Raw genomic sequence first — 27026 nt, forward strand, 5'->3', positions numbered from 1 at the left:
GAGAGCTAAGAAAGCTTGAAATAAATACCGCAAGAGAGTTGGGCCTAGCAGTGGGAGGTCAGCTATGGTAACCACAACCTCCTTTTTGGATTAAGGGGAGATAATTTCATTTGGAGGCAATTGCAAGAGGTCGTGAGGTGATGGACGGCAGTGGTCTAAATACTTCTGTGAAGACATCAAAAGTGGGAGAGGAATTTTGAAAGAAATGTCTAGGTCTGAGAGTCTGTTTTATGTCACTTCAGCTAATGCAAACAAACAACTTGTGTTGGCGTTGCTTTTAAAAAAAAGATATGACAGAGTGTAACAGTAATTAAAAGTTATGATGGATAAACAAAGCACACATAGTAAATAAAAAAATACATGTGTAGCTCAAAATAACATATATAACCCTGCATTGCTCAAAGAGATAATGTTTTTAGTGTGTGCACTACAGTAACTGTCCATTGATATGAGGCCACAAAAATGTTTAGACTTTTAATGATGACTCAACCTGAAACACCATCAAAGGACATACTACTAAAATAGCCACAGAAAGTGAGAATATAGCTGCTACAATCCAAAGCCACGAGGAATTCAATCCCATGAGCATGAAAAAATGCAGAGGATTATTTTTTAATATAAATAGCAGGGAAGGGTGTTTTTTAATTTTTTTGTCTGACAGATGGTGATTTCAAAAGTAAGAAGACACATATTATACCAAGCAAAGCTTGAGTCTGAGATGTAACCTTCTTTAAGTAGCCAGAGTGCCAATGCATAAGGCTGATGAGTGGAACAATTTCCTCAGCTGAGAACTGGCTGGATGTTTTTATGGTTCGTATACAGCAAATAGACCATCCTCTCTAGTCAATTTGAAGTAATAATGGTATTCACAATGCTGTGAGGAACTAGAAGTATATACTGGTTGCTTTAGGACATTTTGGACTAGGTCTTGCAAGAAAATGTGGCTAGTTGCAGGGCTTTTTGGAAGCATCCCTGGTCTTGGCGACTGCAACTTTTATCTTTTCATTCCACCAAGGACATTTCCTTAAAATACCAAGCACCTCATCTGCTTTTATGATAAGGTTCTTAACAGACATTCTTTACATGCTCAGTGAAGACACATCTGTTTGTCTGTGTGAAGATGCTGCATTGCAGCATGATAGAAATCTTTCTACGAATGCATGGTCAATGGGGGAGAACTCTAGTGCAGCTGAAGTTTTCTGCAAATGACATAATGAATGTATGAGGTTGGAGGCTGCTGCTGTGGTGTCACCCGCCATGTCTGTTCACTGAATGCACAAAGAGCATCTCTCAGGGGCTCCTATGCCATTTCTCAGGCCAAACTGCCCCACAGTTAGGAAGGATATACAATAAAATGTCAAAAGCATCAAAAGCTAAGTAAATTCTCAAAATAAAATACAAAACCAGCACAGAACAAATAGCACATGCTACTCAGCACCAAAATTTAACCCACAAAGACCAATGGAGGTGTTTTGTTTTTTAAGTGTGTTGAAAAGAGTTCAGAGACAGGGCCTGCCTAACATCATTAAAAATGAGGAGCTACTGCAGAAAAGTCCCTGCCTCATAAGCCTCATAAGTAGTTTTTGCAGATGGGTGTCTCAGTAGGGTGCTTCACTCTTTGGCTTAATCGGTTTTCCTAATGTCGGTCATAACGAGAAGTTTCTAGCCCTCATGGGTAAAAAAAAATCCATTTTAACTCCTATAGTCAGCAGAAGGTCCCTGTTAGCTATGAAAGTATATGGGGGGTTTTCAAGGCTGGGAAGTACTGAGCCCTGGGGAGAGCTAGAACTGTGTGAACTTGGAGATCGCAGGAGCAAACCTAGGTTTGGGAACATAGGTGTGGGCACCACAGTGCGGTAACTAATGTGGTATCTGGAATTGGATTTTGGCTTAGACTGTGGATTAGGCTTCCACAAAGCACCAGGGTTTAGTGGATTTGCGGGCTGCTTTTCTGGTGGCACTTTGCTGGAGAGACTAGAGCAGACAGTTTTCATGCAGAAGATGTGAGACTCAATACCCAGCATCTAATCGCCAGTTAAAAGGATCATGTAGCTGGTGGTGATGGTAAAGGTCCATGCCTAAGACTGGCTGCTGCTGGGCAGGGCATGGAATGTGGGGCTGGATGAACAAATAACTTGACCCCGGAAAAGCTGATCATTGTGATGGAACAGTGAATTGGTGCAAATGACAGGAACTGAGCCCAGGTCAGTTGATGGAGTGTGGAGCAAGCACAACCTGTGAAATGATGTTGTAACTTCCATGTCATTTGTTTAAAGTTGTTATTACTCACTCAGGCAACCTTCTTGAAGTGGAGATGCCAATGTCTTTTTGCTAAAGTATGTGTACCCTCCACCAGTGCGTATCGGCTTCTCATGATGAAAGCTATAAAGCAAGAAGGAATATTATAGAAAGATCACTTCCCAGATCCTATGAAACGGAGCTATCCCACTCCCCTATGACAATCACTCCTTCTAATAGCAAATGCAGTACTCCTGTGCTGATGGAAATTAAACCAGAAAGGATCTCAAGTGGTATGAAGCATGCTTGAGATAACCTCAAGTATTGCAGCAGTGATGATTTAAAAAACCACAACAACCCTAAAGAGGGCAACTCCCACAAAGCCCAATAAGAACTGGACATCCTCAAACATCAAAAGACCCATGGGATGTTGAGTGTCTATTGGAAAGAAAAATGGGGAAACAGGAGGAAGAGTGAAGTGGCTTCCTGGATCCCCAAACATCTTACAGTATCCCAGAGAAAAGCATCTCTGAACAGGAGCAATCCTGTTAGGAGGAATACAGCAACCTTTTGGCAGTGGTCACCATCGTTGTGAGTTTAAAATAGGCTGTGCCAAGCATTTTCTGATTTTAATATTCATTTAGTATATTCATCACATGGAAATAAATTATCACTAAGTCAATGCTCACTTCATAGATCATGTACATTGTTAGAGCTTTTAAATGTGCTTTAAATGTATTGCCTAAAGGCAAACATTTCCACTGACTCTTTCAGATACTGCAGGGCTGTGACCACAGCTTCAATTCTTGTTATCACACAAAAAAATAATGCCACGATGTGGTGTCTGAAAGCATGATCATGCTGCAAAACAAGCTGCTGTATGGTGGATATTTTGTAGATTATGGCCTGGAGCATCTGTCTGGAACAAGCTGTGGCCCTCCAGATGGTGCTGGACTACACCTTACATCATCCCTGGTCACTGGCTGTGCTGGCTAGGGCTAATGGAAGTTGTAGTCCAGAAACATTTGGAGGGCTGCAGGTTGTGCACCCCTGGCCTAGGATAATAGAGGTGGAGGAGGCCTAGGCCATCTAGTCAACCCCACTGCTCAATGCAGAAAATCTAGAGCTAGAACATGTCCAACATGTGGCTGTCCTGCCTGTATTTGAAGATCAAGAGCCCACCATTACCCTAAGCAATTGGTCCCAGTAATGAACTGCTCTTACTCCCAGTGTTCAGTCACAATGCACCCCCCCCCCCTATTCCTCAGTCCCACTAGAACTTAGCCTGTCCTCTGAGAGCAAGTTTTTGTTCAGAAGACACTTCAGAAGATTAAGAGGTAGAATAATAGGGGATATACTTGGGGAAGAAATGTAATCTGAAAGTCAGCTTCCTCAATCAATGGGAAGATTAGCAACTTTGGGAAGAAAAAGAACTCAACCCTTTCTTTGATGTTATTATTAGCTCCAAAGAAATACTTTCAAGAATTAAGTGACTTGCTACAGTTAACTTTCACAGGAAGTACTATAAAACAGGAAATCTCATTTGTCAGATGTTTGCACTTGGTCTCTCTCTTTTTTCTGTAGAAAACAATGAAGCATATTCTAATACAGATTTCCTTTATTTAAGATCATTAGCCAAGTTGGTTTACCACTGATCCAGCCTAAAAAATTCTTGTTGAGAATTGAGACAGGATAAGTAGCTGTGTAGAATAGCAGGTACATATTATAATAAACTCTTAGCAATAGAAGGTACATATTATAATAAACTCAAAGCAATGCTAAAGGGGGGGGGGAGTAGACATATTTTACTGTTATAACAGAATGACCACCACTGCTGGCTAAAATTTGAATTTTGTTGTAAGTCAGGGGTAGATGAATTGCAACCTCACTACTATAATTTAATGACTAAGACAATTACTGCTCTACAGGTGATGTTTTTTGGGGGGGACCCTCGTGTGTTGGTTTACATTAATGCTGTCCTGTGTGGCTTAAAATGGAGTTTGACAGAGATTGTAGATGGGAGAAGAAAGTAGACAAATAGATATTAGCACACACACACAATTTGTAGTTACATTAGGAATCATTTCAGATGTCATTTCTGGACATTAGGAATCATTCCCCCATTTGATTACCTGACCATTTAGCAGGCAACACTATTGCTTTTGTCCTTAAAGAGGATACTTACTGTTTCTGAATGTTTCTGTCACAGCCATAGCAGAGTCCATGGAGAGGCTGGTTGTGGATTAACTCTACACAATAACTCAAAGGTTCTGATATCTTTTGGATCAACTGTGCTTGTTCCCAAAAAGGAACATACCTAGACAAAACCAGAGAAGAGATGTTTTAAATATATTTGTTATAAGATTAGCCATTGAATTATATTATATATAATATCATATGCCAGCAGACTTAAGGAAGCTATCAACAACAAGAAGGCAAATTGATAAACACATCACTAAAAATATGAATACCAATAAATGAAAACCAATAAAAAGATGAAAACCCATTTCATATAACTTTTAGGTATTTTAGAAACAAGAAACTTCTTATGAAGGCAGTTGGACCTGTGAATGACAAAAGAGTCAAAGTAGAAAGAGCAGATTGCAAAGAAGCAGAATGAACTCTTTGCACCTACCTTCACAGGAGAAGATGCAGGGCAGATCCCTGTGCCTGAATTCTCTCTCTCAGGAAGGGAATCTGAAGAACTGATCAAACAGCAACCACAAAAAACAACCAATGTACTGGGTCTTACTAGCAAACTAGAAATGATAAAGTACTAGATCCAGATGTCATGACAGATGTGTGATGTTACCCATGTGACAGAGGTATGTTACATTATGCACAGTGTGGAGAAAGCAGATGGAGAAAAGTTTTTCTTCCTCTTTTAATAAAGCCGAACTCTGGAAGATTCAGGACAGATAAAATGAATCACTTCTCACAGCATATTGTAAAACTGTGAAATTCACTACCGCAAGATGTAATGATTCCCACCAACATGGGGAATTAAAGGGGAATTGGGAAAATTCCGAACTGATAAGGCTAACAATGGCTACTAATCATGATAGTTAGTGAGGGGGGAAAGTATTTGATCCCCTGCTAAATTTGCCCGTTTCCTACCCAGTCCCTTCTGAGGCCCTCCTTTGTGTGCCTCCTTCTCGAGTGGTCTGGAGGGTGGCAACACGAAAACAAGCCTTTTCTGCAGTTGCTCACTGTCTGTGGAATGCTCTCCACAGAGAAGTTTGCCTAGTGCCTTCATTATACACCTTTAGGTGCCAGGCAAAAGTGTTCCTTTTTAACTAGGCCTTTGGTTGATCTGATTTACATCCTATGCCCTTTTAAAATGTGTGGGGTTTGCAGACTGAGACATTAATATTTAACATTGTTGCTTGGACCTATTTTGATACCTTGTGGCTGGATTTTAAGAGATCAGAAGTTCTGGAAACCTTCCTTTTGTGCTTGGGAATTATAAAATTTAACATGGGGAATAGAGGAACTTCAATGGCGGAAAATAGTTCCTTTCTTCTTTGAAACTTTGAAATACTCCCCCTATAGGACTGTGGAAGTATAGTGGCCTGGGAATTGAGCTTTATTGAAACTTTTTGTGGTTTAATTTGTTTATACTTGGGACTTGTCTTTCCCATGGGACAAAAGATCATCTGACCTTGAACTGAGGCAGGTGTGGAATGAGCGGCACAGGGAGAACAAGAGCAGCTAAAGCCAAAGATAAAGAAAAAGAGAAAAAATCTGGGCAACTCTTGCAAACAACTTTAACTCATCACCGCAGATCATCTGTCCCAACTGTGCTGACAGCACAGGAGGTGGAACTTGTACAGCCTGCTGCAGAAGATATGGCAACTGGAGGATCTGAAACAGTTTTGAAACAAATTTTGGAACAATTGGCAGTTTTAAATCAAAAAGTGGACAATCAAACATCAAAAATTGATCAAGCTACATCCTCTATTGGCAAATTAACTGAACAGGTTTCGCAGCACACTCAGGCGATTGAGAAATTGCAAGGAGCTACGGCAGAAAACTACAAATTAGCTGTGGAAGCCAATCAAAAAGCAGAACAGGCGAATTTAAAGGTTGATGAAATTAAAGGAGAAGTAAGACCTCTGAAAAGACAGGTAGGGGAACAACAAGCCTACCTGTCATTGGTTGAACTGAAAAGTAAAGAAAGCAATCTCAGGATAAGGGCTATCCCGGAACTGGAGCAAAATAATTTAGAGGGATTTTTGACACTTTTGTTCTCCAAATTCTGGGGAATTGAGGAAGAAAAGGACTTTAAAATTGTGACAGCCTTTAGACTGGGAAAATCAGTAAAGAAAGACAAGCCCAGAGACTGCTTAGTTGCTCTGAGATCAAGGGAAGAAAGGGATAAGATATTAGGCCTACATTTCAAGAAATCTTTGGAGATAGAAGGTAAAAGGGCCGAAATTTACAGAGATATACCCAAATATCTCTTGGAACTTAGGACTACCTATATAGATCTGACTAAATTGTTGAGACACAACGGAATTCCTTATAGGTGGGAGTTTCCACAAGGACTTTCATTTACTTACAAAGGAAGGAAAATAAAGATTAAATCACCTGAAGACCAGCAGAAGTTCCTACACGACCACGAAGAGGACCTGCAAAAAGGAGCTGCAGCTTCTTGGCCTCCACCACCACCGGGACCACCTCCAAGAGTTATACCACCTGGACCAGGACCAGCACTACCTCCTCCGGGATCGGGGGGAAGCTTAGATACCCCATTGTAGAACCCGTCAATTGATTCAGGATGTCTCTGCAGCTTCTTAGTTGGAACATAAATGGCGGAAATTCCCCGGAAAAAAGAAGAAAAGTTTTTCACATCTTGAAAAAGGAACAACTGGACGTTATCTGCCTACAAGAAACACATGTGACAAGGCTCCATAGAAAAGTGTTAATCAATAAAAGACTAGGCCAAGAATTTATTTCTTCGGACAAAGTTAAGAAGAGAGGAGTGGTGATATACGCAAAGGAGAGCCTGTCACCAAAATTCTTATTTAAAGATGAACATGGCCGAATTTTGGCGATTGAAATACAGACACAAGGAGAAAAATTTTTGATATTAGGAATATATGCTCCAAATGAGGGAAAGTCGGAATTTTTCAGGAAGCTGCATGAGACTATGCTGGATTATTTGGACTATAGTAACATCATTATGCTGGGTGATATGAATGGGGTTGTGTCTGTAAATATGGATAAGTCACAAAGTGTCAACATATCGAAAGACGGCAGACTACCTAAAACTTTCTTTGAAATGACAGACAATATGGACTTAGTTGACATTTGGAGGGTTAAGAACCCTCTAGGGAAAGAAGGGACTTTCTTTTCTGAAGCTCATCTGACATGGACACGAATCGACCAAATTTGGACAACTAGAGGACTGGCACCTAAGACTAGAAAAGTGGAAATCTGCCCAAAAACCTGCTCCGACCATAATGCTTTGAAAGTGGAATTGAGACTTAATACAACCGGTTCCTTTAGATGGAAAATGAATGACACTTTATTAAGAGATCAGGAGATTGTGAAGAAGGCCCAAAAAACTTTAAAGGACTATTTTGAGATAAATTTGAATACCACCGTGGAAAAAAGAACAATCTGGGACGCAAGTAAGGCAGTTATGAGAGGGTTTCTAATACAACAAAACACGATTAAGAAAAGGCTCTGGAATGAAAAGAAGGAGAAGATATTGGAGAAAATAAGAGAAGGAGAGAAAAAATTAAGATCTAGGCCTAAGTCGAAGGATGTGCTAAGAGAAGTGAAATTTTTCCAGGCGCAATATTCAAAATTGATAAATCAGGAGGTGGAATGGAAAATTAAACAAATGAAACAAAGATCCTTCGAATCAGCGAATAAGTGTGGGAAACTGCTAGCCTGGCAGTTGAAAAAGAGACAAAAGCTTAATACAGTTACAAATCTAGAGATTGAAGGGAGAATGGTTCAGAAACCCGAGGAAATTAGAAAGTGCTTCCAGAGGTACTTCAAAGAACTCTATTCACAAGGGCCGCAAAAAGCTTCCGAGGTGGATCAATTTCTTAAAATTAATGGATTACAAAAAATACCCCTGGAAATGAGAACAAACCTGAACTGTAACATTACACAGCAAGAAATTGAAAGTGCCATTCAAAATCTTCAACTTGGCAAGTCCCCAGGCCCTGACGGCCTAACCTCCAAATATTATAAAGTTTTAAAGGACTATTTGATACAACCTTTGATGGAGGTTTGCAACCAGATAATGGAGGGAAGGAAGGCACCGGAAACGTGGAAAGAAGCTTTCATCACATTGATACCTAAATTAGAAACTGAAAAGACTCAACTTAAGAATTACCGCCCCATTTCACTCCTAAATGTGGATTATAAAATTTTTGCAGATATTTTGGCAAGTAGACTTAAAAAAGTACTAAATGAAGTGATTCATAAGGACCAGGCTGGCTTTCTCCCTGGTAGGCATTTGTTTGATAACACAAGAAACATTATTGACATTTTGGAACTTCTACAAACAAATCTTAATACCAGAGCGGTTTTAATTTTTATTGATGCAGAGAAGGCCTTTGATAATATTTCTTGGATGTTTATGAAGAAAAATTTGGAAGGGATGGGAGTGGGGCGGGGGTTCGAAAATGGTATAGAAGCAATCTACACAGAACAAAAAGCTAAATTGATAGTAAACAATGTGGTGACAGAGGAGTTTAAAATTGAAAAAGGGACACGTCAGGGGTGCCCTCTATCCCCCCTATTGTTCATCTCAGTTCTGGAGGTGTTGCTAAACATGATTAGAAAGGACCGGTTGGTTCAGGGAATTGAGGTCGGAGTGAAACAATATAAATTGAAAGCATTTGCAGATGACTTGGTATTAACACTTCAGGAACCAGTCTCTAGTACTAAAAGAGTACTAGAATTAATTTCTGATTTTGGTCGGGTGGCGGGGTTTAAGTTAAATAAGCAAAAAACCAAGGTTTTAGCAAAAAAATTGACAGTTACAGAAACAGATGAGTTCTCTAAAGAAACGGAGTTGAATGTGGTTAAAAAAGTAAAATACCTAGGGGTGTACCTGACCTCCAAAAATTTGAATTTGTTTAAAGATAACTATGAGAAATGTTGGTCAGAAATCAAAAGAGATTTGGAAACATGGTCAAGATTGAAACTTTCCTTGTTAGGCCGAATAGCCGCTGTAAAGATGAATGTATTGCCGAAAATGTTATTTTTGTTTCAGGCCCTACAGATCGTGGACAAGGTGGAATGTTTTGGAAAGTGGCAGAAGGATATTTCTAAGTTTGTTTGGCAGGGCAAAAAGCCCCGAATAAAGTTTAAAATATTAACTGATGCGAAAGAAAGAGGGGGATTTGCCCTGCCAGACTTGAGGCTATATTATGAATCTGCAGCCTTCTGCTGGTTGAAAGATTGGATTTTATTGGAGAACACTGACGTCCTAGATCTGGAAGGGTTTGACAATGCGTTTGGGTGGCATGCATACTTGTGGTATGACAAGGTTAAAGTGCACAAATTGTTTAAAAACCATATTGTCAGAAGAGCAATTTGGAGGGTCTGGATAAAATATAAAGACTTATTGGAGAGTAAGACTCCGAGGTGGCTCTCACCGGTGGAGGCCAAGGCACGTAAGAGACTTAACATGGAGGCCCATTGGCCTAAATATTGGGAAATAATTGAAAAAATTGGAGACAATTGGAGGTTGCTAAGCTTGGAGAAATTGAAAACTAAGGTACGAGAGTGGTTGCACTATGCGCAAATTCAAGAGGTATTTAAAATAGATAAAAAAGTTGGATTCCAGGTGGAAAAATTGAAACTAGAGACTGAATTGTTAGAGCCAAAAAGTAAACTACTTTCGAGAATGTATAACTTGCTGCTTAAGTGGAATACACAGGACGAGACAGTCAAATCCGCTATGATAAAATGGGCTCAGGATGTGGGGCATAACATTATGTTTGTAGACTGGGAAAGGTTATGGAACACCGGTTTGAAATTTACGGCATGCACTGCCTTGAAGGAAAATATTATGAAAATGGTATACCGGTGGTACATGACCCCAGTCAAGCTAGCTAAGATATATCATCTGTCTGACAACAAATGTTGGAAATGTGGAGAGGCGGAAGGGACATTCTTTCATCTCTGGTGGACCTGCCCGAAAGTGAAGGCCTTCTGGGAAATGATCCATAATGAACTAAAAAAGGTACTGAGATTTACCTTACCTAAGAAACCAGAGGCCTTCCTTCTGGGCATGGTGGACCAGAGAGTGCTTAAGAAGGACAGAACCTTTTTCATGTATGCTACCACAGCAGCAAGGATCCTGATCGCAAAATATTGGAAGACACAAGATTTACCCACGCTGGAGGAATGGCAATCGCAGTTGATGGACTATATGGAATTGGCTGAAATGACTGGCAGAATCCGAGACGTGGGAGAAGAAACAATTGAGGAGGACTGGGAAAAGTTTAAGGACTATTTGAAAAAACACTATAAGCTGTATGAATGTTAAAAAATGCACCTTTCAGGAAATTCTAGCTTCAGCAAATGTAAGTTAATGAAATGAAAATTAAGACACAAGAATTTAGAGGTAAAATAATGAAACAACTTTATTGTGTTTAATACAAAGCATATAAGAATTGGGTTACAGTAAAATTGAAATTAGGGAACATGATAAAATGGAAGATACAATAAGTTTCGAAATAATGTTAACAAATTGCTGATGCTTTATAAGGCAGGGAACGCAGGGTTTGGAGGATGTGGGGAAGTCCTTTAGATTGGATGGAAAAAGAATATGGAAATTTGTTATTCTTCTATTCTATTTTCTCATAACTACTCTTTATTCTTTTTTCTGTATTTCTCAAAAGCAATAAAAATATTTAAAAAAAAATAAAATAAAATGTGTGGGGTTTGGTGTTTTTTTTGGGGGGGGGGTTATATCTTGATTTTGTTCTGTGAACCGCACTGAGACCCCCGGGTATAGGGAGGTATAGAAATTCAAATAATAATAATAATAATAATAATAATACGCTACCCCATAGCTGCCTAGTTGATGAATAACCAGACAAGACAACAGCACATAGATTCTTGCATTGCAGGGGCTGGACTTTATAACCCTTATGGTCCTTTCCAGCTCTTCAATTCTGTGATTCTATGTCATGCTTGTGAGCGTCCCATAGGCATGTGAAAACAGCATGCTGCACTAGATGGGTCTAGCAGCCCTCTAGCGTTCTAACAGTGAAGCCATTCGAAAACTGTTTTGCATTTGTACTGTAGGCATGTTCATTGATATTAGTTGACCCTGGCGCAGTGTCCTTGAGAAGTGAGGTCTTACAAAGTTAGCCTGTAAAGTGGATGCCATGAATATAGAGTTTTACTTCAACCTTTTTTCTTTCTCTCCCCCCCCCCCCCTTATTGGCAAAGCAGCCCATTCTAGAGATGAAAGAAACCCATCTTGAGTTATGGCAGTTGTCCGCCATGCACAACATGTTTTTCAAAACAGTGGCGTCTTCTGCATCCTGTTTGGCGCACCTCCTCTTTTTATTTTCAGCATCAGAAAGGTGTGGGCGCCACACACTCTGATGAGCAACACAGGAACCAAAGATAAAATGAAGAGCATCTTCTCTGTCCCATAAATAAGACCTTTGCTGCCAATGCTTTGAGTCTAAGCCATGGATGCAAAGCAAAGATGAGGTAGCTGTAAAATCTGGCTTCTCTCTGGAAGATACATTTTAAAAGGTAATTTATTGCTAGATGTTGTAGGATCATCAGATTACATTCACTTTCCATTACCACCAAAGGTGAATGTTTACTGTTTGCCCAGGGAAGTTGTGGAATCCCCATTGAAGGCCTTTAGGGAAAAAACATCTGTCAGGCATGATTTAAAGCGTATACCAATTCCTCGTTAGTTTTGGGTGGCTTTAATGAAGGCTCCTTTCCAATGTTACATTTTTAAGGTGTTTTTTTTTAAGGCTGCAATACCTCATCCTCTTTGCAGGCTCATTCATTTCTGCAGACATATTTTTACAGAGTTAAGGAATTTAGTTACTGAAGTATCAAGGAGAAAATCTGAAGAAATCCTGATTCTGAGCTTCCAATGGCCACCAAAATTGCAAAAAACTTCTTTTTTATTTTATTTTGTTTTTTTTATTTTTGAGGTCTAAAGCAGCACTGCTGAATTAGAAGTTAAATGAATTTGGGTGGGAAAAATTATTGGGCAAATTTTCCTATTTCCTATTTTGCTTTCATTTCTTAGCCTATGTTACTGTTGTTTTGGATTTGCCTTTAAATTCTGGGCCAATTCACATGCATTTCTGAGGAAGTACACTCCTCATGTGAGATATTTGCCTAGAATCATTTCCATATGACAGCTGCTGCATTTTCAAGCCATCTTCCTGAGGTAAGTTCTCTAACTGTCATGTATGAGTGATTTCAAACAAGCCAAAAGAGCTGGAATAGTTCCTGCATGATTTAGCTAAAGGGTTTTTTATGATTTGGGGTGAGGGAATTACTTTAGTAAAGCATTTGGGGACTCTGGCTGATGGCAGCTATCAGCAAGGTCAGTTGCTGGCTGAGGGCTTAGAAGGAACCAAGATGTTGTCTGAGGAACACAGTATGAAGATTTCTGTAGAAAATACTGTGATAGCCTTCTAGCCCAAAATCTCATGAAGAGATTTCTACAGATTAATAAACTGTGTGTTTGTCTCTTCCTGTTGAATATATATATATATATATATTTGCTTTCGTAGATTTTCACGGGTACAGGAATGCAGGTTTTGGTGTCCTCGGGTGTCTTCCCGTGTAAAAGTTGGGGTGTCTAGGCGACGTTTCGACGAGGTCTCACTCGTCATCTTCAGGCTGGTGCTTTCGGCTTCTTGTTACTGGAACAGAGCGGGATCTCAATGTTTGAGTTCCTATAAATACTGTAGAGGGGGTGTGGTGTCTAGCCTCCAATGTTCTGGGCAGAGAGGAAGTTCCCAGGCTAGTGTGCCTTTTCTTCTTTTGTTCCTTAATTACTTGAGAGATACCTTGAGTGATTTCTTGAGTGATATCCTGAGTACCACTTAGGTGGGTCATTAGGTGTGGATTAGTTGCTAAAGTCTTTGTGTCTTGACCTCTTGAACTTTGTGAAGAGTTTTCCTGAGAAGATGGCTGTATTGCACTTAGTTGTGCTTTGGCTTGGCTTCGTGTATAGGGGCGAGCTGTGGTTTTGTGGCTTGTGTCAGCCAGATCTGTGTAGGGATTGCAGGGGGGTGCAGCATCCGGAGGTGCCACCATGGATTGGCTACTGGATGGTGTCAGTAATTCATCTGTGGAGAGGGTCTGGGTTTGGGTCTGGTGTGGTTGATTGGTGTTGCACCAACCAAAAAATAGCCAATATCCTCAGAAACCCCAAGGATAAAATCCAGTTGGAAAACCAAGGGATCTATGAAATACCCTGCAAAGTCTGCCCAGCCACGTACATTGGACAAACAAACAGACGAATAAATGCACGTATCGCAGAACACAAGAATGCCGTCAAAAAAGAAGAAAAAACTTCCTCTCTTTTCCAACACATGAAAGAAACAGGACACGAAATTAATTTTGCAGATTCCAAATTGCTCTTTAACACGGAACATCACCACAAGAGAATAATCATGGAAGCCATCGAGATAGAGAAACACCCTCACAACATGAACAAGCGTGACGACACATCCCGCTTGCCAGACATCTGGAAATTAGCCCTCTCCACAAAAACTGACACCAGATCCAGAGGCACACAGAACGCCAACACCAATCAACCACACCAGACCCAAACCCAGACCCTCTCCACAGATGAATTACTGACACCATCCAGTAGCCAATCCATGGTGGCACCTCCGGATGCTGCACCCCCCTGCAATCCCTACACAGATCTGGCTGACACAAGCCACAAAACCACAGCTCGCCCCTATACACGAAGCCAAGCCAAAGCACAACTAAGTGCAATACAGCCATCTTCTCAGGAAAACTCTTCACAAAGTTCAAGAGGTCAAGACACAAAGACTTTAGCAACTAATCCACACCTAATGACCCACCTAAGTGGTACTCAGGATATCACTCAAGAAATCACTCAAGGTATCTCTCAAGTAATTAAGGAACAAAAGAAGAAAAGGCACACTAGCCTGGGAACTTCCTCTCTGCCCAGAACATTGGAGGCTAGACACCACACCCCCTCTACAGTATTTATAGGAACTCAAACATTGAGATCCCGCTCTGTTCCAGTAACAAGAAGCCGAAAGCACCAGCCTGAAGATGACGAGTGAGACCTCGTCGAAACGTCGCCTAGACACCCCAACTTTTACACGGGAAGACACCCGAGGACACCAAAACCTGCATATATATATATATATATATATATATATATATATATATATATATATATAATGTTACTGTTCCAGTTTAGTCAGAATGGTGAAACAGCTGAGGTAAAATTGCTGCATGCTATCTCCCTCCAATGGCAAATGATGGTATTTGTTCCCCAAATAAAAGATGTTTTCTAGTTATCATTTAACATCTAATGTTCATAAGGATTTTCTCATTTAGGGGAAAAACACCACCTCATGTGCCTAGTAGAATTTATGGAATGAGTTGTCTCTGAAACACAGAAGCTGGAAAACAGAAGAAATATCAGAGAAGCCCATTTATCAGAATTATCAAAATCAATGCTGAATCTGAAGTGAACAGATTTGCAAACCATGGTATACAGTAAATCATTAATCTGGTGTTTCTTTATTTGCCTGAAAAATATGATAATAGATGCCAGAGATGAGCAATGCTGTCATCTACTGATAAAGCCATTCTGCATTATCCATGCCGTAGGCCATATTATTTTCTATGAAAATAATAAATGGAGATAAATCAGCTTTCAGAAAGGGGAGAAAATGTCAGCATCACAGGAAACCTTACTGCTGACATCAAAAGGAAATTTCAGGCTGAAACTGCTGAATTATAATTTAGGAGAAAATTAAATTGCAGACTTGAATTGAGACAATCAGAGGTTCAAGAAACTTTCTGATTTAGCTGCCTGACAGGAACTGTGAAATAAGACTTTTATCAACCTCAGAAGCAGGGACTGCACTGGCTTTCTAGGCAACAACTGACACTGGTCTGGTATATATTATTGTCTCTGCAAGCTTTAATCTAATTGGTTGGACCTTGAATCATTCAATTCCCCCAGTTACTGCACTCAAACAACTCTTTCTTAAAATAGATCTAAATTCACCAGGTGACTCAATGGTACAAGGTGTGTATTGGCTAACTAATTTGAACTTTGGAGCACTGGAATAAAAATAAGTACCAAAGTGGGGTTGTTGTTTTTTCTTCCAAAAGTATCACAGGGAAAGGAAATAAAGTCCAAATGAAAAACTCTGTTAACTAAACAAACATTCAGAGGTCTGAGTGGAACATGCCATGGAAACCTTATTAGACACTTGAAACAGCTCTTAGCACATAGCGTTCCCTCTCACCGGTTCCTACAGGAAATACTAGCGAACAAATATTTATTTCCCAAATTTGGGTCATGCTGGGAAATAATATTTTGTATATTCCTTATTGTAGAGCATTAGAATCAAAGCATCCCAACTTTTTGGACCCACTCAGTAGAAACTATATGCCCAATATTCAAGGTGGGTTGTTGTTGTGTTTTGAAACAGTGGTTTTTCCTCCACATATAGTGATGAAAACCCAGTTAGAGATTTAGATACATCTTCTACTAGAGGACCCAAGTAATTTGGGTGCAGGCCAAACACATCAGTTACGTTCTCGTTACGCTTCTTCGCTCCCATTCATAGCCAGGCCTACAGCCAACCACTTTGGAAAGTTAAAGTGAGCTGCGTGTTCTTGAGCTGTGATCAAGTGTTTCCCCACATATAGGCTGGGTGGGGAAAGTGGGGTGTTCAAAGGTCAAGTAGACATTCATTAACGGGAGGAGAATGGGACTGGAGTTCTGTGGCGGGGATGAGATAGCTAAGGTTTCCAAGAGCAGACTGCAAACCAGAAATGATTTGCACTTCAGGGAAGGGAAACAGTTTTGGTCAAAGGGGCTTAGCCATTCTCCAAAAAGAAAACAAAAAGAGTGGTGCATACTCTAGTTATCTCCTGCTTGGACTACTGCAATGCGCTCTACGTGGGACTACCTTTGAAGGTGACTCAGAAACTACAACTAATCCAGAATGCGGCAGCTAGACTGGTGACTGGGGGCGGCCGCCGAGACCACATAACACCGGTCTTGAAAGACCTACATTGGCTCCCAGTACGTTTCCTAGCACAATTCAAAGTGCTGGTGTTAACCTTTAAAGCCCTAAACGGCCTCGGCCCAGTATACCTGAAGGAGCGTCTCCTCCCCCATCGTTCTGCCCGGACACTGAGGTCCAGCGCCGAGGGCCTTCTGCCGGTTCCCTCATTGCGAGAAGCAAAGCTACAGGGAACCAGGCAGAGGGCCTTCTCGGTAGTGGCGCCCACCCTGTGGAATGCCCTCCCATCAGATGTCAAAATGATAAACAACTACCTGACATTCAGAAGACATCTTAAGGCAGCCTTGTTCAGGGAAGTTTTTAATGTATGATATTTTAGTGTTTTTTTGGTTTCTATGGAAGCTGCCCAGAGTGGCTGGGGAAACCCAGCCAGATGGGCGGGGTACAAATAAATTATTATTATTATTATTATTATTATTATTATTATTATTATTATTATTATTATTATTAAAACAGCAGGACTCTCGTCTCTTGATGAAGCCTAAAGCTGGTCAGCACTGAATCAGGTGATGTTCTGACAACACTTCAGCAGTGAAATTGAAAAACTCTACTGGTGGAGATTCTGTCCACATCAGACAAAATGTTGTTGTGATTTATGTCAGTAGTTATTTTTTGTCCCTCACTTAAAGAATAACTGCAGCTTAAGAGGCCAAACTTATCATTATTGCTATTGATTATGTCTCTTGCTTTTTACATGAAAGTGTCACCAAACAGGGAGCACCATAAATTACTGCATCTCATTAGCCCAGGGCTGGCTCTGTTTTGTAGCAGGTGGTACCACAATGGTGGGATAGAATAAGGTAAGAATTCATGCCTCAGTATTTATTATTTCTTTTGGAGATTTCTTAAGCTGCTCAAAATTCCCATCAAACAGTGCACAAAAAAGTTAAAACACAGCTAAATTGCACAAACCAATTAAAAAACAATATAAATGATCATTAAAACACAAGTATAATCAATGCAATTTTTTTATGTTGGAAACTAAACTATAGGCAGCAAGCTTTTTTAAAAAAAAGTTGGACTCAGTGCAGGTGGAGGGAGAGGGGGCACAATTTGTGCTCTGTTTGAGGTAGCACAACAACTTGGGCTGACACTGCATACTTCTAAAAAGAAAACTGCCTGAGGCACTGAGGGTCGATTCACAGAACATGACAGTCTTATGAGAGCACATAAAGTACTGCTGATGCAGTCATGGCCTGGCCATAATAACATGGCAGCACTGTTTGTGGGCACATGGCATTTTTAGAGACCCTTTTAAATTTTGTTCAGTTGCACTGTCCTAGGAAACGCTGGATTTTGAAGACAACCATTATTCTTTGCATTAATTCTGACAAGTCATTAAAAGAGGGTGGGGGAGGGAATCCTTGCTGACAACTTTTGTGGCCAGTGACTGTGGCTGCACAGCCAAACATCCACACACTTCTGACAGTGCTGGTATTAAAAACTGTCCACTGTTTAACAGAATGGGAGGGAAAGGCCTCTATGTTTTGGGATAGTTCCATTGCTCTGCTGCTTGAACATATGCCTGTCATAAAGTGAGATTATCTGAATATTCGGTCTACCGTGATCTGCGTAAGTTGTTTTAGCAGTCATGTACCAACCGCAAATACTTGCCTTTCTCCTTCCTGTGTCACTGAGCTTTCTCCCTTTACCCAAGACACCCTGGCAGGCTTCCACAGACAGCTGTCTCACTCACCTTGACTCGGTCATATTTATTAACTCCATCTGGATAAACACAGCTGATTAGAAGTAGCCTGGCTACCTTAACTCAGCAGTGTCCCCCCTTTCAGAACCTCTGGGTCAAAGTAGCAAGCTATTTTGATTGTCACAGATGCCTCAACAGGGTTGTGTATAAATAACTGGTGTCTCTGAGCCTGTGCAGCAGGAATGGAAGCTTCCAAAACAACATCTTTGTGCATGTTAGCAGCGCAAAGGAAATAACATCACTGGTACAAATTAAATAGCAGGGCTGAGCCTTACTAAGTACGCAAGATGTAGCTTCTTTTCTACAATCACATGGTATATAATTTCTGTGAAACAAATAAATAAATAATAGCTGCTGCGGAAAGGTCAGATATGGGATGCCCTGCTGATGGCATATGCATGACATACAGTGTTAAAGAAAGTCAGAGAGCCTGTTAACCACAGTGACTGGGCAAATGTATGTTCCAGTCAGGTCAAAGAGGGGAAATTTCTACATACCCCAAATGTCTCTGCCCTAGAACAGCTGGCCATGGAACCAATAAGAGGGGAGGGCACCCTGGACTTCAGTGGCACCTAAGGCCTGGTGCAAGATGCAAATGTTGTTGAACCAACTGGTAATAGTCATCATGGTGCTATCAAATCCAACATCTATGTAAGTGAACAATTATACTGCAGAAGACAACACATTAGATTTCAGAAGAGGGCATTTCTGAATGAAGCCAAATGTTGGAAGATTTACGTTAAAAAAAGTATTCCATATGCCTCTGAGTACCAGTTGCTGGAGATCATGAGTGAGGATAGCACTGTTGAACTCTTAACTTTCTCAGGGACTTCCCATGGAGATCTGATTGGCCACTGTGACAAGAGAATGCTGAACTAGAACGACTTCCAGGTCAGTTTTGTGTTTTTTTATGTGACATACCTGACAATTCCAATTGTTCACGTGGAAGTGAATAATCCCTTCCCATTATGCTGTATTATGGGTTTGGAAGTGAGTCTGAGTGAATGGCAGATCAGTTGAGGTACCTGCAGAAGCTCCAGGCTGGTGCAATGATTGGGCCCAATGCTTGTCAGGGCAGGCTGTGAGACTGGGTCAGGCAGATTCCAGGTCAGGCTCACCCCTCACTTGGAACACCCACTTCAGGCTTTCTGCTGAACTCCAGTTTTGGGGATGCCACTGGTGAGCATTCTGTTTGGCAGGCAGAAGTGGGGGGGGGGGGTTGCCAGCATCAACTGAATGGCAGCCTGTCAGTGACACAGCTGGCATCTTCAGCCGACTGAAGCAACAGAGGGAAGCCTCAATCCAACCCAGCACCACCACCACCCAGCATAAGGAGGAAGTTTAGATTACAGCCTAAGGCTTTAGAGTGAAGAGATAATTCTCTAATTGCAAGGTTGACAGACATAATCCTACTTCCCAGGACTGGGCAGAGCTTGTCTGAGATACAAGGCAGGAGTCTTTTTGGAATAAATTTATAAACTCAAGTAGCATAAGTCCTGTGGGCCCCTGGTGGGAGTCCCCAGCCAGTTTTGCCCTCCAAGGTCTGGGGCAAGTGTGCCCAGCTGTCCCTTCCCACCTTCACATGGTCCTACTTCCCCCTCGCCACATGTGAAAGTTGTTCACAGTAATGTCATGCACATTTTGGTGTATGAAACATATGCCCAACTAAGCCTTCCATGGGAAAACAACATCAATATGAATAGAGCTGTGATAGATCCCTCTGACACATCACATCGTCCTGAGTATTTCGGTATGACATCTTTTGGTTCCAACTTATTGAAGTTAAACCATGTATCAACTACACTGCTTATTATCCATGAAGCAAGTTTACCTTGAAGATCATATCCCCCTCGGCCACACAAAATGTACAAACTGGAATATTTCAGCAATACAACTTATTGCATTGCTTAGTTTACAGAAGCCCCACTCACTGAGGTAGAGCAAACTGCTCATTGCTCTCATCACTTTGCTTTTGAGATATCTATTCTCTCCTGTCACCATAAGATGGCAGCATCCACTCACAAAACGCAACTGCTGTGCCAAGTAATTTGTGAGCAAGTCTCCAATGTCTTTCTGGCAGGTTTTCCTTTGTGGGAGTTTTGCTTTGGTTTATACCCACCCTTGGAAATGTTTGTATGGGTTGAGGAGTGGGATAGTTCTGCAAAGCAGAAGCCCAGAGAAGCCTTTGCCATTCTTTAACTAAGGATCTTCAATGGGAAGACTCCAGCACGAAACTGCTGAATTTAGAGTAAGCAAGCAAATTGGCTGAGGTATTGCCAGCTATGTTAGACTTTAGGTATCACTGGAGGCAAGCCAGTTTTTCATCCAAATAACCCCCAAGAAAGGTATTAAACAAATTTGTATCCTATCCCAGATCCCCTAGATAAGTTTCTCTTCAATTCATTTACCCCCAATTACTTTCCCAACAGATCCTGCTCCAAATCAATTAAATATGCTTTAACTATCCTCCCAAATAATCCACAGCCATAGAAAATTTATTTTCTCAGTCAGTATCCTGCCTAGTATCAATATTGCACTCTAATTCAATGTTCACCAATTTTATTACCCACCCAGAAACACTTAGAGAAAGATGCTCCATGGGGCCATTCCTAGCCATACTGTAAGTTGGTTTGAAAGGTGTTCCATGATGATAGAAAATTGTATGGCAGCCTGTATGTTGAGGGGCAGGGTAGATGGTTCAGGTTAATAGCTAGTGCTGCATTTGTCTAGGCAAATGGAAAGCAAAGAAAGGCTGTTGGAAGTATGTGGGGGATACATATGATAAGGTAAATTATGGTGGTGAGTGAGCTGATATTCACAAATATATGCATACATTCATAAGGAAGAGCTTGAGATGAAGATAGGGGATTTAAAACCTAGAGTTCTACTGGCCTGTTGGCCCCTTATCTTTTCCAGTAATTCATGTGGTAGGTCCAAAGCCTGATCGGAAGATGAAATATAATCTTCCATGAATTCATCTAATCTTCTTTTAAAGCCACCCAAGTTGGTGGCCCTCAAAACACCTTGTGGGAGCAAATTCCCTAGTTTGGCTATGCTGTATTAAAAGGTCCTGAATACTCCACCATTCAGCTTTTTTGAAGAGGGAGAAAAACCTTTGTCTGTCCACTTTCTCCGCACTGTGCATAATTTTATACTTCTCTATCATATCTCCTGTTACTTACATTTTCTCTAAGTTTTCTCTAAGTTAAAAAGCCCCAAATGCTGTAAGTGTTCCTCAGAGGGGAGCGGCTCCAGCCCTTGATCATTTCACTTGCTCTTTTCTGAGCCTTTCCCAGTAAAGGGTAAAATATTAAGGCATAACGCGGATGGAGGAATAGTTTGCAGCACACTTTGGGCTACAATGGAAGTGGAATCTAATGTAAAAAAGGGAGGGTGATAGCAGTTACAACTTACATACATTTAGGCACTGAGACTATCAACAGTACTGTAGTGAAAGTAAAATACCATATATACCAGAGGTTTTCAACCTTTTTGAGTCCACGGCTCGCTTGACCAACTACAATCTTTCTGTGTCACCCCTGTGGGATTCAGGAGCACAGTTATGTCACCCCTTGCCTGCAGAGCTGGCAGCCTCTCATACTTTTTCAAACACCCTCCCTTGTGGAGTATTCCCTTGGCCTCCTCTCCTCTCCCCTCTCCTTGGGAGTCCTCTGGGCAACTACAGCTGCTGTCCCTGGTCTCTGAACTGCCCCCTTCTGCCCCAAAGAGAGTGCCTCCCAGAGGCATCATTGGCCTGTGGAGCTTATAGCTAGGGCTGCTGCAACAAACAGCTGTGCAAGCCTTTGGGAGGGAGAGACGTGAGAGGGCATCAGAGGAGGGAGGAAAGGAAAGAGGGACAGAGGCCAGTGTTGCTCTCAGCACCCTGGTCCATCATTCAAGGCACCCCAGGGTGCCACAACACACTGATTGAAAGCCACTGATAGATAGATTAAATCTATCATCTATCTATCTATCTATCTATCTATCTATCTATCTATCTATCATCTATCATCTATCTATCTATCTATCTATCTATCATCTATCTATCTATCTATCTATCTATCTATCTATATCTATCTATCTATCTATATCTATCATCTATCTATCTATATCACAATCATCATCATCATCATCATCAATCATCTATCTATCATGTGTGTATCAATTCTTATTTCTAGTAGACTATTCAGTTACATGCTGTAATGGTTCTAGGGGTTGCTCATGCGTAAGCCGGTGCCAACACCTGGCTGGGTTGCCTGAGTGAACCTTTTCTGTCCGGACAGCCTCTCACCCGTGGCTGTCTCAATCGCTGGCAGAATCCATCAGTGGGCATTTCTTAAACTTCTTCCAGCAAAGAAGCTCTTTGACGCCTAGTCTCCTCCTACTCTCCCTGCGCAGAAGCCTTCTGCGCAAGGAGGGCGTAGGCAGCGGAGGACCCTTACTCTCCCCGCTGGTCCCCGGCAAGGGTCAAGGGACCGCCTCGCCAATTCCCCCATCTGCCCCCCTTCTCCACTGGTGCTACGCTGATTCTCTTCCCCAGAAGATGGGCTGCCTCTCCCCATCCCGGGATGCTCTCTGGAATCCCTCTGGAGCTTGCTCTCTCCCTCCGGCACTTATGGCAGTTCCCTGGCACATGCCTCATCAGTTAGCGGATTGTATCAAAAATTTCCACACACAGGACACCACTGTCATTCTTCTCAGCTCTGCACCGATGTCACATTGTCAGAAACAAGCTGTATCATAAACCTTTCCTTTTCTGGAATTCAATACTGTACCATACAGCAATATGGTATACCACTGTGACATTTGTAGCTTGTCAGCAGACCACGTTTTCCATAAACACTCACATAAATTACATAATTTTCACAGACTAAGCTATTTCCTGTTTCTGAAGAAAAAACTTTTCTTCAGAACCATTTCACTTCTTCCCACTAACCCCTCAGGAAGAATTCATTGCAACACTTTATTGATAGCTCCAGTGTCTCCAGAACCACCAAATGATCATTATCAGGAAATGGAACTTAGAGATGTGAGGGGTTGTTTCTCTTTTTTCAACCCACTAAGCCAATTAACAGATTTGCCTTTCTATTCAGAGGCAGCCACAATGGAAGTTCTGGTTTCGTCAGCCTAAGTGCAGCAGAGACAGATTATGTCACGCTGCTTCACAAAAATATCTCCGGCAGACTGTTTGTGACAGAAATAAGTGTGCTGTTTCAGACAAAGGCTGCTTGTTCTGCTCGCTCACCCGATGCTCCGTAGCACTTTAAGTCTGTGAGAGCTGCTGCTACAGACATCCATCAAGGTCAAATGGCAAACTGGCAAATTGACCAAAATAAATGAGGCATGTATATGTAAGATGGAGGGCTTGTATTCACAAGAAAAAGGGCAGGGGGAGCATTAATGTACACTGCAGCTGGGAAAGTGGTTCTTGAAGAGTTTTAAATAATATCCTGCAATAGTGCAGTTCTCATGCTTCACAACAGTTATACTCCCTGAAATGTTTTGTTTTGTTTTGTTTAAGAGCATTAAGTGTTGAGAGGCCTCTTAATGATACCACACTAATTGCACGAAATGCTGTTGCCAAATAAGTGAATAAACCAGAGGACTAGAAGTGCTGCATCACTGGGACACCACAAGTTGCCCTGTTATGCAATTGTGATCTGAAGACTTCTTCATGTGTTTGTTGCCTCTTGGTGTTGTCCTTCTGGGGCCAGTCAGAGAGAGCAAGAAGCAATGCTAAGCTCCAAGAGGCTCTGGTACTCAGCCATGGAGATCCCTGCTGAGGTGGGCTTTAGGAAATGCTCATTGATACCAACTCCTATTGCCAGCTCTGCAGTGTGGAAAAGTGACGTAGATCTTTGGCCCCTTTGCCTCTGATCCCCTTTTCCCAACCCGTTCCCTGAATTTCAGCCCTATATTTCTAAGGTAAAGACAGGTCAGAAACCCTGGATACAGTAAGAGCGTTCTCTCTCTCTCTCTCTCTCTCTCTCTGTGTGTGTGTGTGTGTGTCTGTTTTTCCATAGAAAACAGCACATGGAGTATTAAGCACCCCTCTCCTACTGCTTCCCCTTTTCCATGAGTGCTTTGAAACAAAAAAAATAGCTGCCAAGCTAATGCTACACACAGCTGTATTGTAAGATGTAGTTCAGCTGGGAGGCTCAGTGGTATTAGCAGCTCCATAAAACGAGGTGGGGCGGGTCACACAACAGGTCTTGTTTTCCCCTCCCTGCCAAGAAGAACGTCACCCATGAAATAGATTCCTGGTGTCATAAGGTAAGGTAAAAGGTAAAGGACCTCTGGACAGTTAAGTCCAGTAGTCAAAGGCGACTATGGGGTACGGTGCTCATCTCGCTTCAGGCCAAGGGACAGGACGTTTGCCCACAGAAAGCTTTCCAAGTCATGTAGCCAGCATGTCTAAACTGCTTCTGGCACAACAGAACACCGTGACAGAAACCAGAGCATATAGAAACCCCATTTACCTTCCCACCACAGCGGTACCTATTTATCTACTTGCACTGGTATGCTTTCAAACTGCTAGGTTGGCAGGAGCTGGGACAGAGCAACGGGAGCTCACTCCGCCGTGGGGATTCGAACTGCCAACCTTCTGATTGGCCAGCCCAAGAGGCTCAGTGATTTAGACCACAGCACCACTTGCTCCCTGGTGTAATACTGCTCTCAAAAAACACCTTAGAATGCCACCGCCCCATGCCAAATCCTGAATGACAGGTGGAGATTTTCTACAGTGTTGATATACTGAAATTTTCTTCCTGGAACTGGAGTAATTTATATACGGAAACAATGTGGAATCACAAGATTCCCTTAGCAAGAGATTTTTCAAAGCCTAGTTTCATTAGAAACAGGGGGAAGGGGAGCATAAATGCAGCCAAAAGAAACACTGCTGAAAGCAAAACTGATCATTTTCATGAGTCAATAAATGTTTCTATATCTGTAGATCTGGTGGCTGTAATGGCTGGTTACTATAATAACCACTGGGAAATAATAGAACAACATAATAGCAAGTTAAATAGCAACGGATTGAATACACATCTCGATTATGACAAAGCTGCTTCTGAGTTAACTGTCTGTGAACTGTGTTTATTTTAACAGTTGCAGCAAAAGAAAGTGGTAGAGAGTTACTTTCTTCTAAACTAGCAACATCAGTTATATCCATGCACTTTCAGACATCGCTGTAAATTTAAATAGAGGATGTGATTCTGTTCCTCATGCTAACATGCACATAAGAGAAATACAAAGAAAATACAAATCTAGAATGATGAAACAGCATTAAATCCATCTGTAAAACCAACAGAAAGAAAGACTATCCGGCATTACTTCCCTGAAAATGCCTGGTTGCTAAACAAACTTTCAGAGCATGTGGCACCTGTATGCCTCCTCCTTCCCCGATTCTGTCCCTGGCGACTCAGCCAAAAGTAACTTCCTGGTCCAGAAGAATAGCTATACGCATATTGTTTGGACTCTTGTATTTGTGACTTGATTTTGTATCTGACGTTACACCACCAGCCAGTTGAACTGTTACATCCATTTTTAAGGGTGGGGGAATATTAAAAATATCTAAAGTGATTTCTTTCCTATCATGTGCTCTGCTACTGCATATAATCACACAATCAAAATCCCACGATCACTGCAGTGTCAGGCTCATGAGAAGTAGCTTTAGAACACAAATGTTAAGAAATTCCAATTTAAAAGCACAAATGGCATTTGACCTAATTCTTGCCAATGTTAACGCTGCCCTCAGGATTATGTATAGCATAAATAAATACAGACAGGAATCTGATAAAGCTTTTGAATCCTGACAAAATGTAAGCAGTGTGGAGTAATACAAAGAGGAAATTAATCTCAAGGGTTATTGTCAAAGGCTTAAATTCAACTAAACTTGGATAAAATGATCTTGAAGAGTCTTTTCTTCTTCATTATATGTAACATTACAAGATGGGTGAAAGGCCTGAGCTTTGAAATTTCAAATGAATAATTGTAATGATTTGTCGAAATATGTGCCAAACCTGGTAAGTATAAGTCTGAAAGAAAAGTTGTACAAGCTGCTTTTTCATTAGTGCTTAACTCCTCAAAGGGATAATCATACAGTATTTATAATGGCTCTAACAAACACAGTTGGAGATGTAAATGATAGGTCTGGTCCTGTCCAGAATATATGGTCCTTTTGGCTTATGGCAATTCATGAAATTGAATAATTCACAGAATATGCTCTTTCTAGGAATCCTTTGGTTACCCAGCTTCATTATGTTTATGATATGGTTCACATAGAAGCCAGAGAGATGGTTATTCACTTACTGAGAAGTGTGTGGATGGTAATCAGTCCCAACTGGAAAAAGCCTAACCCTCCTATATTGGACGATTGGTTATTGAAACCACGGGACTTAGTTCAGATTTGTAAGTTGTTAAATGTGGTTAGAATGTGAGAGGAAAAAGCATGACAATCCATTTATTGAGAAGTGGAGTCTGTTTATTTACTAAATACTAATAACTAAATAACTAATAACTAAATACAGGATAATATTAATCCATATACTGTTAGGATCATTATAAAATTTAGCTGAAATTGCAAATAATAATTGAAAAGGATATTTTATTTCATTTTTATTATGGACTGAAGGATCAATATCTTTCTTTATTAAACCAAAATGTATCTTTCGGAAACTTGTACATTAACAAGTTAACATTGCAGGTCAAATGCCTGTCAGAATATTAATATCTTGGCCAAACAGCAAGGAAACGGGGGAATTTTTTTAAAAAAACCTCCCAGGTAAGGAGTTCTACTATAT

The 27026-nt window shown here is 41.1% G+C and overlaps 1 protein-coding gene across 1 annotated transcript in view; it reads right to left on the reverse strand.

Annotated features, from left to right (window-relative positions):
- LOC310840888 (uncharacterized protein) overlaps positions 1-4549 on the reverse strand; it is a 118152-nt gene extending 113603 nt beyond the window's left edge. Inside the window, exons 1-2 of the mRNA XM_083731087.1 lie at positions 4424-4549; positions 2291-2382 (exon numbers count right to left, since the gene is read on the reverse strand). The gene's annotated coding sequence lies outside the window, so the exon portion shown is untranslated. The remainder of the gene's footprint in view (positions 1-2290; positions 2383-4423) is intronic.
- Between the last annotated feature and the right edge of the window lie 22477 nt (positions 4550-27026).

Source organism: Podarcis gaigeae, assembly GCF_964106915.1.
Source record: "Podarcis gaigeae genome assembly, chromosome: 3".
NCBI lineage: Eukaryota > Metazoa > Chordata > Lepidosauria > Squamata > Lacertidae > Podarcis > Podarcis gaigeae.